The 13,450-nt window shown below is 48.5% G+C and overlaps 2 protein-coding genes across 6 annotated transcripts in view; one reads left to right on the top strand and one right to left on the bottom strand.

The window, feature by feature from the left end:
* LOC143768012 (oocyte zinc finger protein XlCOF7.1-like) overlaps positions 1 to 13,450 on the bottom strand; it is a 281,134-nt gene that overhangs the window by 105,875 nt on the left and 161,809 nt on the right. The gene's annotated exons all lie outside the window — the stretch shown is intronic.
* Positions 12,151 to 13,450, top strand: part of LOC143768002 (uncharacterized) — a 579,067-nt gene continuing 577,767 nt past the window's right edge. Inside the window, exon 1 of the mRNA XM_077256622.1 lies at positions 12,151 to 12,258. The gene's annotated coding sequence lies outside the window, so the exon portion shown is untranslated. The remainder of the gene's footprint in view (positions 12,259 to 13,450) is intronic.

Raw genomic sequence — 13,450 nt, forward strand, 5'->3', positions numbered from 1 at the left:
TTCACCTAGCTCCTGCTTCCCCAGTCCCACTAACAGGAGCTCTATGGAACGCTTTTGTTACTACCAAACGTTCCTTCCTCGCCATCACCGAAACCTGGCTCACCCCTTCTGACACAGCCTCTCCTGCTGCTATCTCTTATGGTGGCTTCCACCTTTCTCACACACCCCGACCCAGCAGCAAACATGGTGGAGGAGTTGGTTTTCTCCTGTCGGATAACTGCTTCTTCACCCCAATCCCACTGCCACCCTCTGTTACCCTCCCTTCCTTTGAGGTGCACTCTGTGCGCATCTACTCCCCCTCCAACCTCCAAGTGGCTGTCATTTACCGCCCCCCAGGGCCAGCCACCACCTTCTTTGACCACTTCACCACCTGGCTACTTCATTTCCTTTCTGCGGACATCCCCACTATCATCTTGGGTGACTTCAACATCCCCATTGACACTTCCTTCTCAGCTGCCACTAAACTTCTATCTCTCACTTGCTCCTTCGGCCTCACTCAATGGTCTTCTACTGTCACCCACAAAGATGGCGACACACTGAACCTCATCTTCATCCGTCTCTGCTCTCTATCTAACCTCTCTAACTCACCTCTTTCTGACCACAACCTTCTCACATTCTCTTCCCTCTCCATTCCATGTCTACAATCCCCACCCCACAAGCTTTCACAGAACTTGCAGAAATCTTAAACACCTTGACCTACACTCATTCTCTGAATCCCTCCTCCCTCTCACAGATATAAGTTCCTTACACAATGCGGATGATGCTGCTGCTCTATATAACACCACAATAGCTGTAGCTTTGGAATCTGCTGCCCCACTTAAACATACCAAAGCTCGCAAAATCAACAGACCGCCCTGGCACACCAGCCTAACCAAAGAACTGAGGCGAGCTTCCAGGGTTGCTGAGCGCAGATGGAAAAGATCCCACTCCAACGAGCACTTCATCGCATTCAAACAGTCCCTCACTACTTTCAAGACCACACTCGCCACAGCTAAACAAACCTACTTCTCATCTCTCATATCCTCACTGTCTCACAACCCTAAACAGTTATTCAACACCTTCAATTCTCTCCTCCGTCCCCCAGCACCTCCTCACCCCCCCCCCCCCCACTTATCTCAGCTGAAGACTTTGCCTCATTTTTCAAGCAGGAGATTGATAACATCAGAGACAGCTTTGGTCAACAATCCCGAGAGCCCTTCCTCCCTACTTCCCAGCCCTCCACCTCCAAAACCAACTTCTCCACCATTTCAGAAGATCGACTCTCCACTCTACTCTCAAGATCGCATCTCCCCCCCTGTGCACTTGACCCGATCCCATCCCACTTCATCCCAAACCTCACCAGTCTTCATCCCAACCCTAACCCATCTCTTCAACCTATCACTATCAAATGGTGTTTTCCCCTCAAGCTTTAAACATGCCTCCATCACACCTATCCTCAAAAAGCCCTCTCTTGACCCATCCTCTGTATCTAGCTATCGCCCTATATCACTTCTCCCCTATGCCTAAAAACTACTGGGACAACACGTCTACCTTGAACTGTCCTCCCATCTCTCTTCTTGCTCCCTCTTTGACCGCTTACAATCTGGCTTCCGGTCACACCATTCCACTTAAACTGCCCTAACTAAGGTCACCAATGACCTCTTAACCACCAAGAGCAAGCGATACTACCCTGTCCTCCTGGACCTGTCGGCTGCCTTCGACACAGTGGACCATTCCCTATTATTACAGACCCTCTCATCCCTTGGCATCACAGACTTGGCCCTATCCTGGATCTCGTCATCCTGGATCTCGTCATACCTAACAGACCGGTCATTCAGCGTCTCCCACTCACACACCACCTCCTCACCTCGCCCCCTATCTGTTGGAGTCCCACAAGGTTCACTCCTAGGGCCCCTACTCTTCTCCATTTACACCAATGGCCTGGGACAGCTCATAGAATCTCACGGCTTTCAGTATCACCTCTATGCTGATGACACACAAGATCTACATCTCTGGACCAGATATCACCTCCCTACTAACCAGAATCCTTCAATGTCTGTCCACTATTTCATCCTTCTTTTCCTCTAGATTTCTGAAACTTAGCATGGATAAAACAGAATTCATCATCTTTCCCCATCTCACGCGACCCCCCCCCCCAACGAACCTTTCCATTACAGTAAACGGCTGCCCACTATCCCCAGTCCCACAAGCCCGCTGCCTTGGGGTAATCCTTGACGCTGATCTCTACTTCAAACCACATATCCAAGCCCCTTCCACTTCCTGCCGACTTCAACTCAAAAATATTTCACGGATCCATACATTCCTCAACCAAGAATCTGCAAAAACCCTAGTTCCTGCCCTCATCATCTCTCGCCTTGACTACTGCAACCTCCAGCTCTGTGGCCTCCCCTTGAACACTCTCGCAACCCTCCAATCTATTCTAAACTCTGCTGCCCGACTAATCCACCTGTCCCCCCGCTATTCCCCGGCTTCTCCCCTCTGTCAATCTCTTCACTGGCTCCCCATTGCCCAGAAACTCCAGTACAAAACCCTATCCAGAACGTACAAAGCCATCCACAACCTGTCTCTTCCATACATCTGTGACCTCGTCTCCCGGTACGTACCTACACGCAACCTCCGATCCTCACAAGATCTCCTTCTCTACTCCCCTCTTATCTCCTCTTCCCACAATCGTATACAAGATTTCTCTCGCGTATCACCTCTACTCTGAAACCCTCTACCACAACACATCAGACTCTCTCCTACCATCGAAACCTTCAAAAAGAGCCTGAAGACCCACCTCTTCTGACAAGCCTACAACCTGCAGTAACCACCGATCGACCAAACCGCTGCACAATCAGATCTACCCTCGCCTACTGTATCCTCACCCATCCCTTGTAGATTGTGAGCCTTCGCGGGCAGGGTCCTCTCTCCTCCTGTACCAGTTACGACTTGTATTGTTTAAGATTATTGTACTTGTTTTTATTATGCATACCCCTCCTTACATGTAAAGCCCCATGGATTAAATGGCGCTATAACAATAAATAATAATAATAATAACAGGTGCAGGGGTTGCAGTTGCACCCGGGGCCTGGAGCCTAGGTGGGCCTACAAGTCTCTTTGGCCTATAGAAAAAGACTAATGCTATTAAAGATTTAAAATATTAGGGAGTCCTGTTACAGCTTTCACATCGTTGCCCATGAGTTTCAAGTTAGGACACTGGTTATTGTGTTTGGTCTACCGTTATGTTTTGTTTTTGTTTTTTTTTGTCTTATTTGGTGTTTGGCTTTCTTGTCTGTTCCTGGGTTAGGGTAGGGGTGATATCTAAATATATCCCACATTTTTTAAATATTTTCTTTACGATTATTTTGGTGTTGGATATAGTATTTAATGACATTATTGTATTCATTGTAGGTTCATGATTTTCCTGCCATTTGGGACACCGCTGACGAGTCCTATAAGGATAAGTACCACCGGGACATTTGCTGAACGAAGATCTTTAGGGACCTACTGTATATCCAGAATGGGATTCCTGTTCCAGTGCCAGGCAATTGCAAATTGGTAATTATAATGTTATTTCACAATTAATATTATACTTTCTTAAAAGATATTAAGCAGAGATGGAGGTCGGTGAGGGATCGGTTCACAAAATATGTGAACACATGTGACAAAAGCGGATCCTCTCCCAGTCGGAGAACCTTTCCTTTTTATGATGAATTTCAGTTTCTCATCATAAGCAGGACATTACGGAGGTAATTTGTAAACTACAAATACAGAAATCTTTAATTAACGATATATGTAGCCTCTATGTTTCCATGTTGCGTAGCACAGTGGCTGCGTATTGACTGCTGCGTACAGCCGCAGCGTTCAATACGTGGCCTCCAGATGTTATAGCATAGTGGAGGTGATCTTATGAAATCCTGTCTCCACTATGCTTCGAAAGATGGAGGTGTCAGACCTACGTCACCAGACATGCATCGCCTCTTTTGACACAACACCATGTCTATTTATCTTGCGTTGGCGCTTTGACTGCGCAAGATAACTAGCACAGTGTATTGATAGCATGTGGTGATAACGAATGTGTTAAATGAAAACATGCGTTATCACCACACAAACAAAAAAGTGTGCAGCGATTTGGGCGGAGCGGCCTTTCTGCTGCTTCCAAAGCGTTGCTCCTCAGCCGCCTTCTAAAAATACCGTCATAATTAATTATTGTTCTCTTTCTTTCACACAGGACTGAAGGCAACATTTCTCCCCCTGAGCCTCCTGCGGATGACGCATCAGAAAATGGAGCAGGCAGTTCCTCTGGAGCTGGTGGCACCAGTTCTCCATCCGTTACCACAGCTTCTGCTGGTGCCACATCTTCAGCAGCTGCTGCAGGCACATCCTCTTCAGCAGCTGTTGGAGCATCTGGTTCCGCAGAAGCTGTTGTAACGGAGAGGAGAGAAAGAGCTGCCTATCCGGTGGCAGGAGAGCCCAGTAAAAAAAAAAAAAAGAAAAAAAATGAGAATAAACCTGTTCAAATAGCCAATGATACCCTTGATTTGCTCAAAAAATCCTCAACTGAGGATCATTGTGATTTATTTGCATTAACAATTGCTAGGAAGGCTCGCTCACTTCCACCGGATAGGCAGTCAATTTTTAGGTCAATGGTGCAAATGTCCCTCACAGCTTTGGAGGACCCTGCTCCAATTCTTCCTTATGACGAGGTGTTGATGGGGGTGTTTGGACTTTTTCGGACCCTACCAAAACCGCAAGTAAGGGAACCCCAAGCAAGAGAACTTGGCTACTCATACAACCAACCCGCCAGCACTTATTCTTCAGACAGAGGAAACACCCAATGGCTGGGACCCTCACCGACTCCCACTTTCACGACAGATCCTGCTACCTCCTATGGGTACAGGACTATGGGATGGAGGTTATGTGTGCTGGGTATATGGGCACAGGACTATGGGATGGAGGTTATGTGTGATGGGTATGTGGGCATGGGAGTATGGGATGAAGGTTATGTGTGATGGGTATATGGGCACGGGACTATGGGATGGAGGTTATGTGATGGGTATATGAGCACGGGACTATGGGATGGAGGTTATGTGATGGGTATATGAGCACGGGACTATGGGATGGAGGTTATGTGTGATGAGTATATGGGCACGGGACTATGGGATGGAGGTTATGTGTGATGGGTATATGGGCACGGGACTATGGGATGAAGATTATGTGTGATGGGTATGTGGGCACGGGACTATGGGATGGAGGTTATGTGATGGGTATATGAGCACGGGACTATGGGATGGAGGTTGTGTGATGGGTATATGGGCATGGGACTATGGGATGGAGGTTATGTGTGATGGGTATATGGGCACAGGACTATGGGATGGAGGTTGTGTGATGGGTATATGGGCACAGGACTATGGGATGGAGGATATGTATGATGGGAATATGGGCACAGGAATATGGGATGGAGGTTGTGTGTGATGGGTATGTGGGCACAGGACTATGGGATGGAGGTTGTGTGTGATGGGTATGTGGGCACAGGACTATGGGATGGAGGTTGTGTGATGGGTATATGGGCACAGGACTATGGGATGGAGGTTATGTGTGATGGGTACATGGGCATGGGACTATGGGAAGAAGAATCATGATAATTTGTTTCAACAAACACCACTTATTATATAGAAAAATAACCACATGAAATTAACAAATAAATATTATTACATAGAAATCCAAATTGAAATTTAAAAAACAAAAAACAAAACGTAAAACACAATTTTATATTGATCTTGAATTCTTATTACAGATTTTCATAGTGATCTTGGCTTCTTCTCACAACTGTTGGTAGTGATCTTGGCATCTTCTTTTTGGTGGGTCAATCCTGATGCATTCTTCTCTGCTGCCCAACACCAGCACAGGAGTTTTGCCAGTGCACGGCACCTTCTGGACTCAAAGTAGTCAGCAAAGGTTTCTCTCAGACGCACACCCGAGTTGGACGGCCTTCCCAGACTCACGTTGACCACTGGATTAAATACTGGCTGCTGGTACTCCACATCTACGTCAGTGTTGTACTCACGAGCATAGTTGTGGAGGACACAGCAAGCCTTAATCACAGCGTCAATGGTGTCTGTCCAACTGGATGGGTGTGTGAAAGATCCTTCACTGACTACTCATGATCCCGAAGGTGCATTCCACATATCTGCGTGCACGACTCAGCTGATAATTAAAAATCCTCCGCCGGGCATTCAGTCCCCTTTGTGGGTATGGGCGCAGCAGGGTTGTCATTAAGGGAAACACCACACATCCAGTGCCCTTTGTGATCCGATACATCACAAAGGGCACTGGATGTGTGGAACCCGGCAAAGGTCGTGGGGCTGGGAACGTTCCGCAATCTTGAAGAATTTGCAGCCCAATCTTTGATGTTCGCAACACCCGAGAGTCCCCAGTACTACCATAGGCACCAACATCAATGGCAACAAATTTGTAATGTGCATCAGCCACCGCCATCAGGGCCACAGAAAAATACTTCTTATAATTAAAGAAGCATGATCCTGATCATGGTGGCTTCAGCACTCTCACATGTTTGCCATCAACAGCACCTACGCAGTTGGGGAAATTGGCCACAGACTGAAAGCCTGCTGTGACCTGCAGCCAAGTCTCCTCGGTTGGGGAAGGCATCACCATGGGCTGCAACTTCTGCCAGATCACGGTACATGTGCGCCTCACAATTTGAGAGATGGTGGATTTACCTACTCTAAATTGGAGGTGCAGTAATGTATGGCTCTCTCCTGTGGCCAAAAATCTGAAAAGAAAAAAAAAAGATTATTAGAAATGTCACACAAAAATGTAAGGAAACCTGTCAGCAGTTATGGGCAATATAATATGCGTCCAGCACCTTTCATGTCTTATCTAATGCATTCTATAATGGGGGCCTTAGCACCCTGGTCCAACACAAAGGGTATCAAAAAATAAACCGGCAGTCACATCAGATGAGACTTGCAGGTCTGTGTCTGGCCACTCCAGTCTTTTGCCAATGCCACCACACTCCTGCTTGCTTCAACGCTCTACTGCTCAGCCGTACTCATCTGGCCTTTTCAGGGCATAACTAATTCCTGCAGTGAGCAAGCACAAGGAAAGGTCTGAGAGGCCCAGCGCATGCACATCTGCGGAGTTTGCTCTATCCTCATCAGGACACAAAGGACATCTGCGCAGTAGAGCGATGAAGCAAGCAGGAGAGTGGTATCGCAAGAAGAAGGGAGGCGCAGGACCTGGGCCTGTGACACAGCTATCGGATAAGATCAGACGATAGCGCCCCACCCACGGGCATAATCCAAATTATTTTTTCAAATTTGTCTTATCTCCTCTGACCCAGGGGCTTCATTATAGAATGCTGTAGATAAGCCCTAAAAGACGCATCTTATAGCAGCCAAAAATGCTGACAGGTTCCAGGCGTGTTTGACACATGATATTTCAGGTAGCGTAAAACACTGCACCAGATATATCCATGTCCATGTGTCTGTGTGTGCGGCACACCCGAGGCAACCGTGTGCCGCCCATGTGCTGCATCATTCTCACACGAATGGCTACCAGGGAAAAAGCGCTACAGTAAGCGCAGTTAGCGGTGGCAGGTGCTGAAGACAAATCCCATTCTTCCCTGATGACGCTGAAATCATGCCGAGCAGGGGAGAATGATGACAGCATCTTCATCACCTGCCGCCAGGGAACAGCGCTTCCTGTAGCGCTTCTTCACCAGTGCGATGCGTGTCACAAAGAGGACATCAATGCGTGTTCTCCGCGTGCACGTGTGCGGGACACTTTTGGGAACGTGCTAAAGATAAAAATCTAGCATGTCATGTGCATAGACCCATTAATTCGAGTGGGTCTACGTTTGTCAGTGTCTCCGGGACATGTGAAAAATGTCATCACACGTACCGGACACACTGACGTGAAAGAGCCCTAATAACATTCAAACAAAAAAAGTCACTTACCGCAAGGTGATGAGCAGCCTTTCCTCAGCAGAGATGGCCTTCCTCATCACAAGGTCAGATGGGGTGACAAGAATTCCGAGCAGTCTGTCTACAGCAGGGATAGAGAGACGGCAGAAGGAAACGCATTTTTCTGGATATCTGAAAATTTTAAAAGAAATAAAATGGTTAGTTAAATTATGATAACATTTTTTGAAAAACAGTTCATTTGTCTTTCGAGGTTTTGCAACTTACCTCCTCAAATCGGGGTAAAGGACATAAAAGTGGCCCTTCTGTGTGCGCTCTGCTAACAGAGGGTGCACCCACAGTCTTTTGCCCGCACGCCTTCTCCTCTGCTGCTGCTGCCTCTAAAATAAAGACAAATATATATATATATATATATATATATATATATATATATATATATATATATTGGTTAGAACACAACACTGTGAAAAATAGTAAAAAAATACAGATTTTTTTGCATGTACTTTAGCTTACCTGCTGTCTATGATGATTGAGGATTTGCAGCAGCAACCCCAGCATTACAATCCTGTAGGGCCTGCGGAGCTGTATCTGCGGGCTGCGATTTTGGCTACGCTCTGCTCTCTGCTGAGCGCTCTCATGTTCTGAAATGCGTCCGCTCATTGTGGTGTGATTTTCCAAAATGGAGGATGGAAGAAGAAGGGGTTGGACAAGGAAACAACATCATTTTTTTTTCTTACTGAAGTTCAAGCTTTATTTGGTGTCAAAAACGCAGACAATCTGCATGGAAAAGCGCATTAAAAACCGCATCAAAAAGGCACAAAAAACCGCAGGCAAATATGCAACATGTGCACATACCCTTAGGCTGTGTTTCCACGGTCAGCCGCAGCGTCAAACACGCAGCGTCCAGATGTTACAGCATAGTGGAAGGGATTTCTTGAAATATGAACTATGCGTTAAAACATGAGGCAGAACCATGTAAACGGACATGCGGCGCATCTTTTCAAAAAGCAGCATGTCTGTTTACAATGCGGCGACGCTCCGTTGCCGCACCGCAAATTACCCGTGGATAATCATTAGATGCAGTAAAATCGCATCTAATGATTAGTCACATGCGTAGTAACTGCGTAAACGCAGCTTACTACTCATGTCTCCTAATTTACATGCCGGCTTACCTGTCACACCGCCGAAAGTCCCGCATCCACTGCAGTTCTTGCGGTAACTTATCACGAGAACTGTCGTGCACGTGACCGGGGGTTATCTCCGGTCACTAGTCTGGTTCTCACGGTCAGCTGATCAGCTGATTGTGAGAATGCTGCAGTGTAGGTGATCGCTGGAGAGTTATCTCCAGCGATCATCAACAAGCTCTGCTATGTCTGGATGTCAGGCATCCAGATGTCTTGGGACACTCGTTATTAAGGACTGCATCGGACTCAGGGAATATACTGTTCGTTTATTATTTTTCTTTTTTTCCAGGAGACGAGGGCTTCACTTGGATTACCAGTACAATAAAAATATGGTCAAAACTGTGTGGTGTTTTATTTCATTAAAATACTTTATTGTGCATGTGTGTGTTTTATTAACCCTTTCACTACTATAGGATTAGTAATGGTATGTACCTTATTGACGCCTCTCCGTTACTAAGCCGGCTTAATGTCACCTTACAAAGGTGACATTAACCATTTATTACCCCACATCCCACCGCTACAGGGGAGTGGGAAGAGAGAGGCTAAGCACCGGAATTGGCGCATCTTACAGATGCGCCATTTCCGGGGCGGCTGGTGACTGGTATTTGTAGCCGGGGGGGGGGCAATATCCATGGCCCCTCTCTAGGCTATGAATATCAGCCCGCAGCTGTCTGCGTAGCCTTTCTGGCTATTACTTATAGGGGGACCCCACGTCATTTTTTTGTGGGGTCCCCCTTTTTTTTATATCCAGTAAAGGCTAAATGTACCGCTGTGGGCGGATATTCATACCCTGGGCAGCTCCATGGGTATTAACCTCTTCCTAGGCTACAAACATCAGTCCCTCTGTCACTGGCTTTCCCTCTCTGGCGCAGAAAATTGTGCGGGAGCCCATGCCATTTTTCTTTCAAATTTTTTTAAAATTAAATAGATACTGCTTTTAAGGCCGGGGTCACACTTGCGAGAAACTCACACAAGTCTCTCGCCTCAATACCCGGCACTGCCACCACCACTCGGGACCAGAGCGTTCAGCTGCATAGAAATACATGCAGCCGCACGCTCCACTCCCGAGTGCCGGTGACAGTGCCGGGTATTGAGGTGAGACTCGTGTGTGTTTCTTGCAGGGGTGACCCCGGGCCTAACGCAGATTTCGTGTGTGTGTCTTTATTTAAGGCCGGGATCACACATGCGAGAAACTCGGATGAGTCTTGCATCTTAATACCCAGCACTGCTGTCGGCACTCGGGAGCGGAGCGTGCGGCTGCATGTACTTCAATGCAGCTGAACGCTCCGGTCCCGAGTGCCGGCGGCAGTGCCGGGTATTGAGGAGAGACTCGCGTGAGTTTCTCACATGTGTGATCCCGGGCCTAACTCTTCATTAACATTTTATTATGTTTATTGCTAAACATCGGGGTTGGTATTATCTATCTATCTATCTATCTATCTATCTATCTATCTATCTATCTATCTATCTATCATTTATCCATCTATTGTATCTTATCTGTCTATTATATCCATCTATTATCTATCGTATCTATTTATTGTTTCTACTGTGTATCTTTAGTTAGCTTACAATACACACAAATCCGCATGAAAAAAAAAAAACACATGAAAAATGCATCAGAAACACAGGTGACCTGTCAGTGACCTCAGGTGCAGAGTTTACCTGCCTCAAATCCTGATGCAATCCTGACAGTGGAAACATACCCTTACACCTCGTACACACATGGCTCCGCTCCTTACACCTCATACACACACGGCTCCGCTCCGTACACCTTGGACACACACGGCTCTGCTCCATACACCTCGTACACACACGGCTCCGCTCCTTACACCTCATACACACACGGCTCCGCTCCGTACACCTTGGACACACACGGCTCTGCTCCGTACACCTCGTACACACAAGGCTCCGCTCCTTACACCTCGTACACACACGGCTCTGTTCCGTACACCTCGTACACACACGGCTCCGCTCCTTACACCTCATACACACACGGCTCCGCTCCGTACACCTCGGACACACACGGCTCTGCTCCGTACACCTCGTACACACACGGCTCCGTTCCGTACACCTCATACACACACGGCTCCGCTCCGTACACCTCGTACACACACGGCTCCGTTCCGTACACCTCATACACACACGGCTCCGCTCCGTACACCTCGTACACACACGGCTCCGCTCCTTACACCTCATACACACACGGCTCCGCTCCGTACACCTTGGACACACACGGCTCTGCTCCATACACCTCGTACACACACGGCTCCGCTCCTTACACCTCATACACACACGGCTCCGCTCCGTACACCTTGGACACACACGGCTCTGCTCCGTACACCTCGTACACACAAGGCTCCGCTCCTTACACCTCGTACACACACGGCTCTGTTCCGTACACCTCGTACACACACGGCTCCGCTCCTTACACCTCATACACACACGGCTCCGCTCCGTACACCTCGTACACACACGGCTCCGTTCCGTACACCTCATACACACACGGCTCCGCTCCGTACACCTCGTACACACACGGCTCCGTTCCGTACACCTCATACACACACGGCTCCGCTCCGTACACCTCGTACACACACGGCTCCGCTCCGTACACCTCGTACACACACGGCTCCGCTCCGTACACCTCGTACACATGGCTCCGCTCCGTCCACCTCGTACACACACGGCTCTGATCTGTACACCTCGTACACATGGCTCCGCTCCGTACACCTCGTACACACACGGCTCCGCTCCGTACACCTCGTACACATGGCTCCGCTCCGTACACCTCGTACACACACGGCTCCGCTCCGTCCACCTCGTACACACACGGCTCCGCTCCGTACACCTCGTACACACGCCTCCGCTCCGTACACCTCGTACACACACGGCTCCGCTCCGTCCACCTCGTACACACACGGCTCCGCTCTGTACACACTGTAAACCCCTCCTGACCCCACACATAAACTTCCCCTCATCCAGCACCATGACAACCAGCACAGCAGAGTCCTGCATACACTGAGGCCCCTGATCATGTGACCCCTGACTCCTCCCCTCCTGTGACCTCATCACAGGTCCTGTGCGGCTCTGCGGGTGGAGGTCGGTGCTGGAGGCTCCATTATTCTCTGTGGTGTGCGGCTCTGCCGGTGAAGGTAGGTGCTGGAGATTCCCCATTACTGAGGGTGGGGGGGTCATTAACCCCTTCAGCACTGAGGAGACTCTTTGGGGGTCTCTGTGTGGTGTGATCAGTGAGGTAACCGCTGTGGACAGAATGTGGCTGCGCTGGTTCCACATTAGACCCAGTCAGACACCTGCAGGATGAGAGGACAGAAGCCCAGAGTTCTCCCACCATGCGATGATTCCTCTCCCGGCCCCAGCACAATAATGTAGATACTAGTGATGAGGGAGCCGCTCTCCACTACTCGATCGAGAATCGCGGGTGCTTGAGTCCCAAACATGTGGGGATTGCCCGCCATACACGGTAATACTATAGTCATGTGGACTATTATTATTTATTTCTATAGCACCATTGATTCCATGGTGCTGTACATGAGAAGGGGTTACATACAAGTTACAGATATCACTTACAGTAAACTAACAATGACCGACTGATACAGAGGGGCGAGGACCCTGCCCTTGCGGGCTTACATTCTACAGGATTATGGGGAAGGAGACAGTAGGTTGGGGGTTGCAGCAGCTCCGGTGTTGGTGAGGCGGTAGCTTCGGTAGTGGTGAGGAGGCAGCGGGGTCAGTGCAGGCTGTAGGCTTTCCTGAAGAGGTGAGTTTTCAGGTTCCGTCTGAAGGATCCAAATGTGGTTGATAGTCGGATGTGTTGGGGCAGAGAGTTCCAGAGGATGGGGGATATTCGGGAGAAGTCTTGGAGGCGATTGGATGAGGAGCGAACAAGTGTGGAGGAGAGAAGGAGGTCTTGGGAGGACCGGAGATTACGTGAGGGAAGATATCGGGAGATTAGTTCAGAGATATATGGAGGAGACAGGTTGTGGATGGCTTTGTAGGTCAGTATTAGTAATTTGAACTGGATACGCTGAGGGAATGGGGGCCAGTGAAGAGATTTGCGGGGGAGTAGCGAGGAGAGAGATTAATTAGTTGGGCAGCAGAGTTAAGGATGGACTGGAGAGGTGCAAGGGTGTTAGCAGGGAGGCCACAGAAAAGGATGGTGCAGTAGTCAAAGCGGGAGATGATGAGGGCATGCACAAGCATTTTAGTAGATTGACAGTTGAGAAAAGGATGGATTCTAGAGATATTTTTGAGCTGGAGGTGACAGGAGGTGGAAAGAGCTTGGATATGCGGCTTGAAGGACGGCAGAGTCAAGGGTTACTCCGA

The sequence above is a fragment of the Ranitomeya variabilis genome, chromosome 4 (genome assembly GCF_051348905.1).
Source record: "Ranitomeya variabilis isolate aRanVar5 chromosome 4, aRanVar5.hap1, whole genome shotgun sequence".
Taxonomy (NCBI): Eukaryota; Metazoa; Chordata; class Amphibia; order Anura; family Dendrobatidae; genus Ranitomeya; species Ranitomeya variabilis.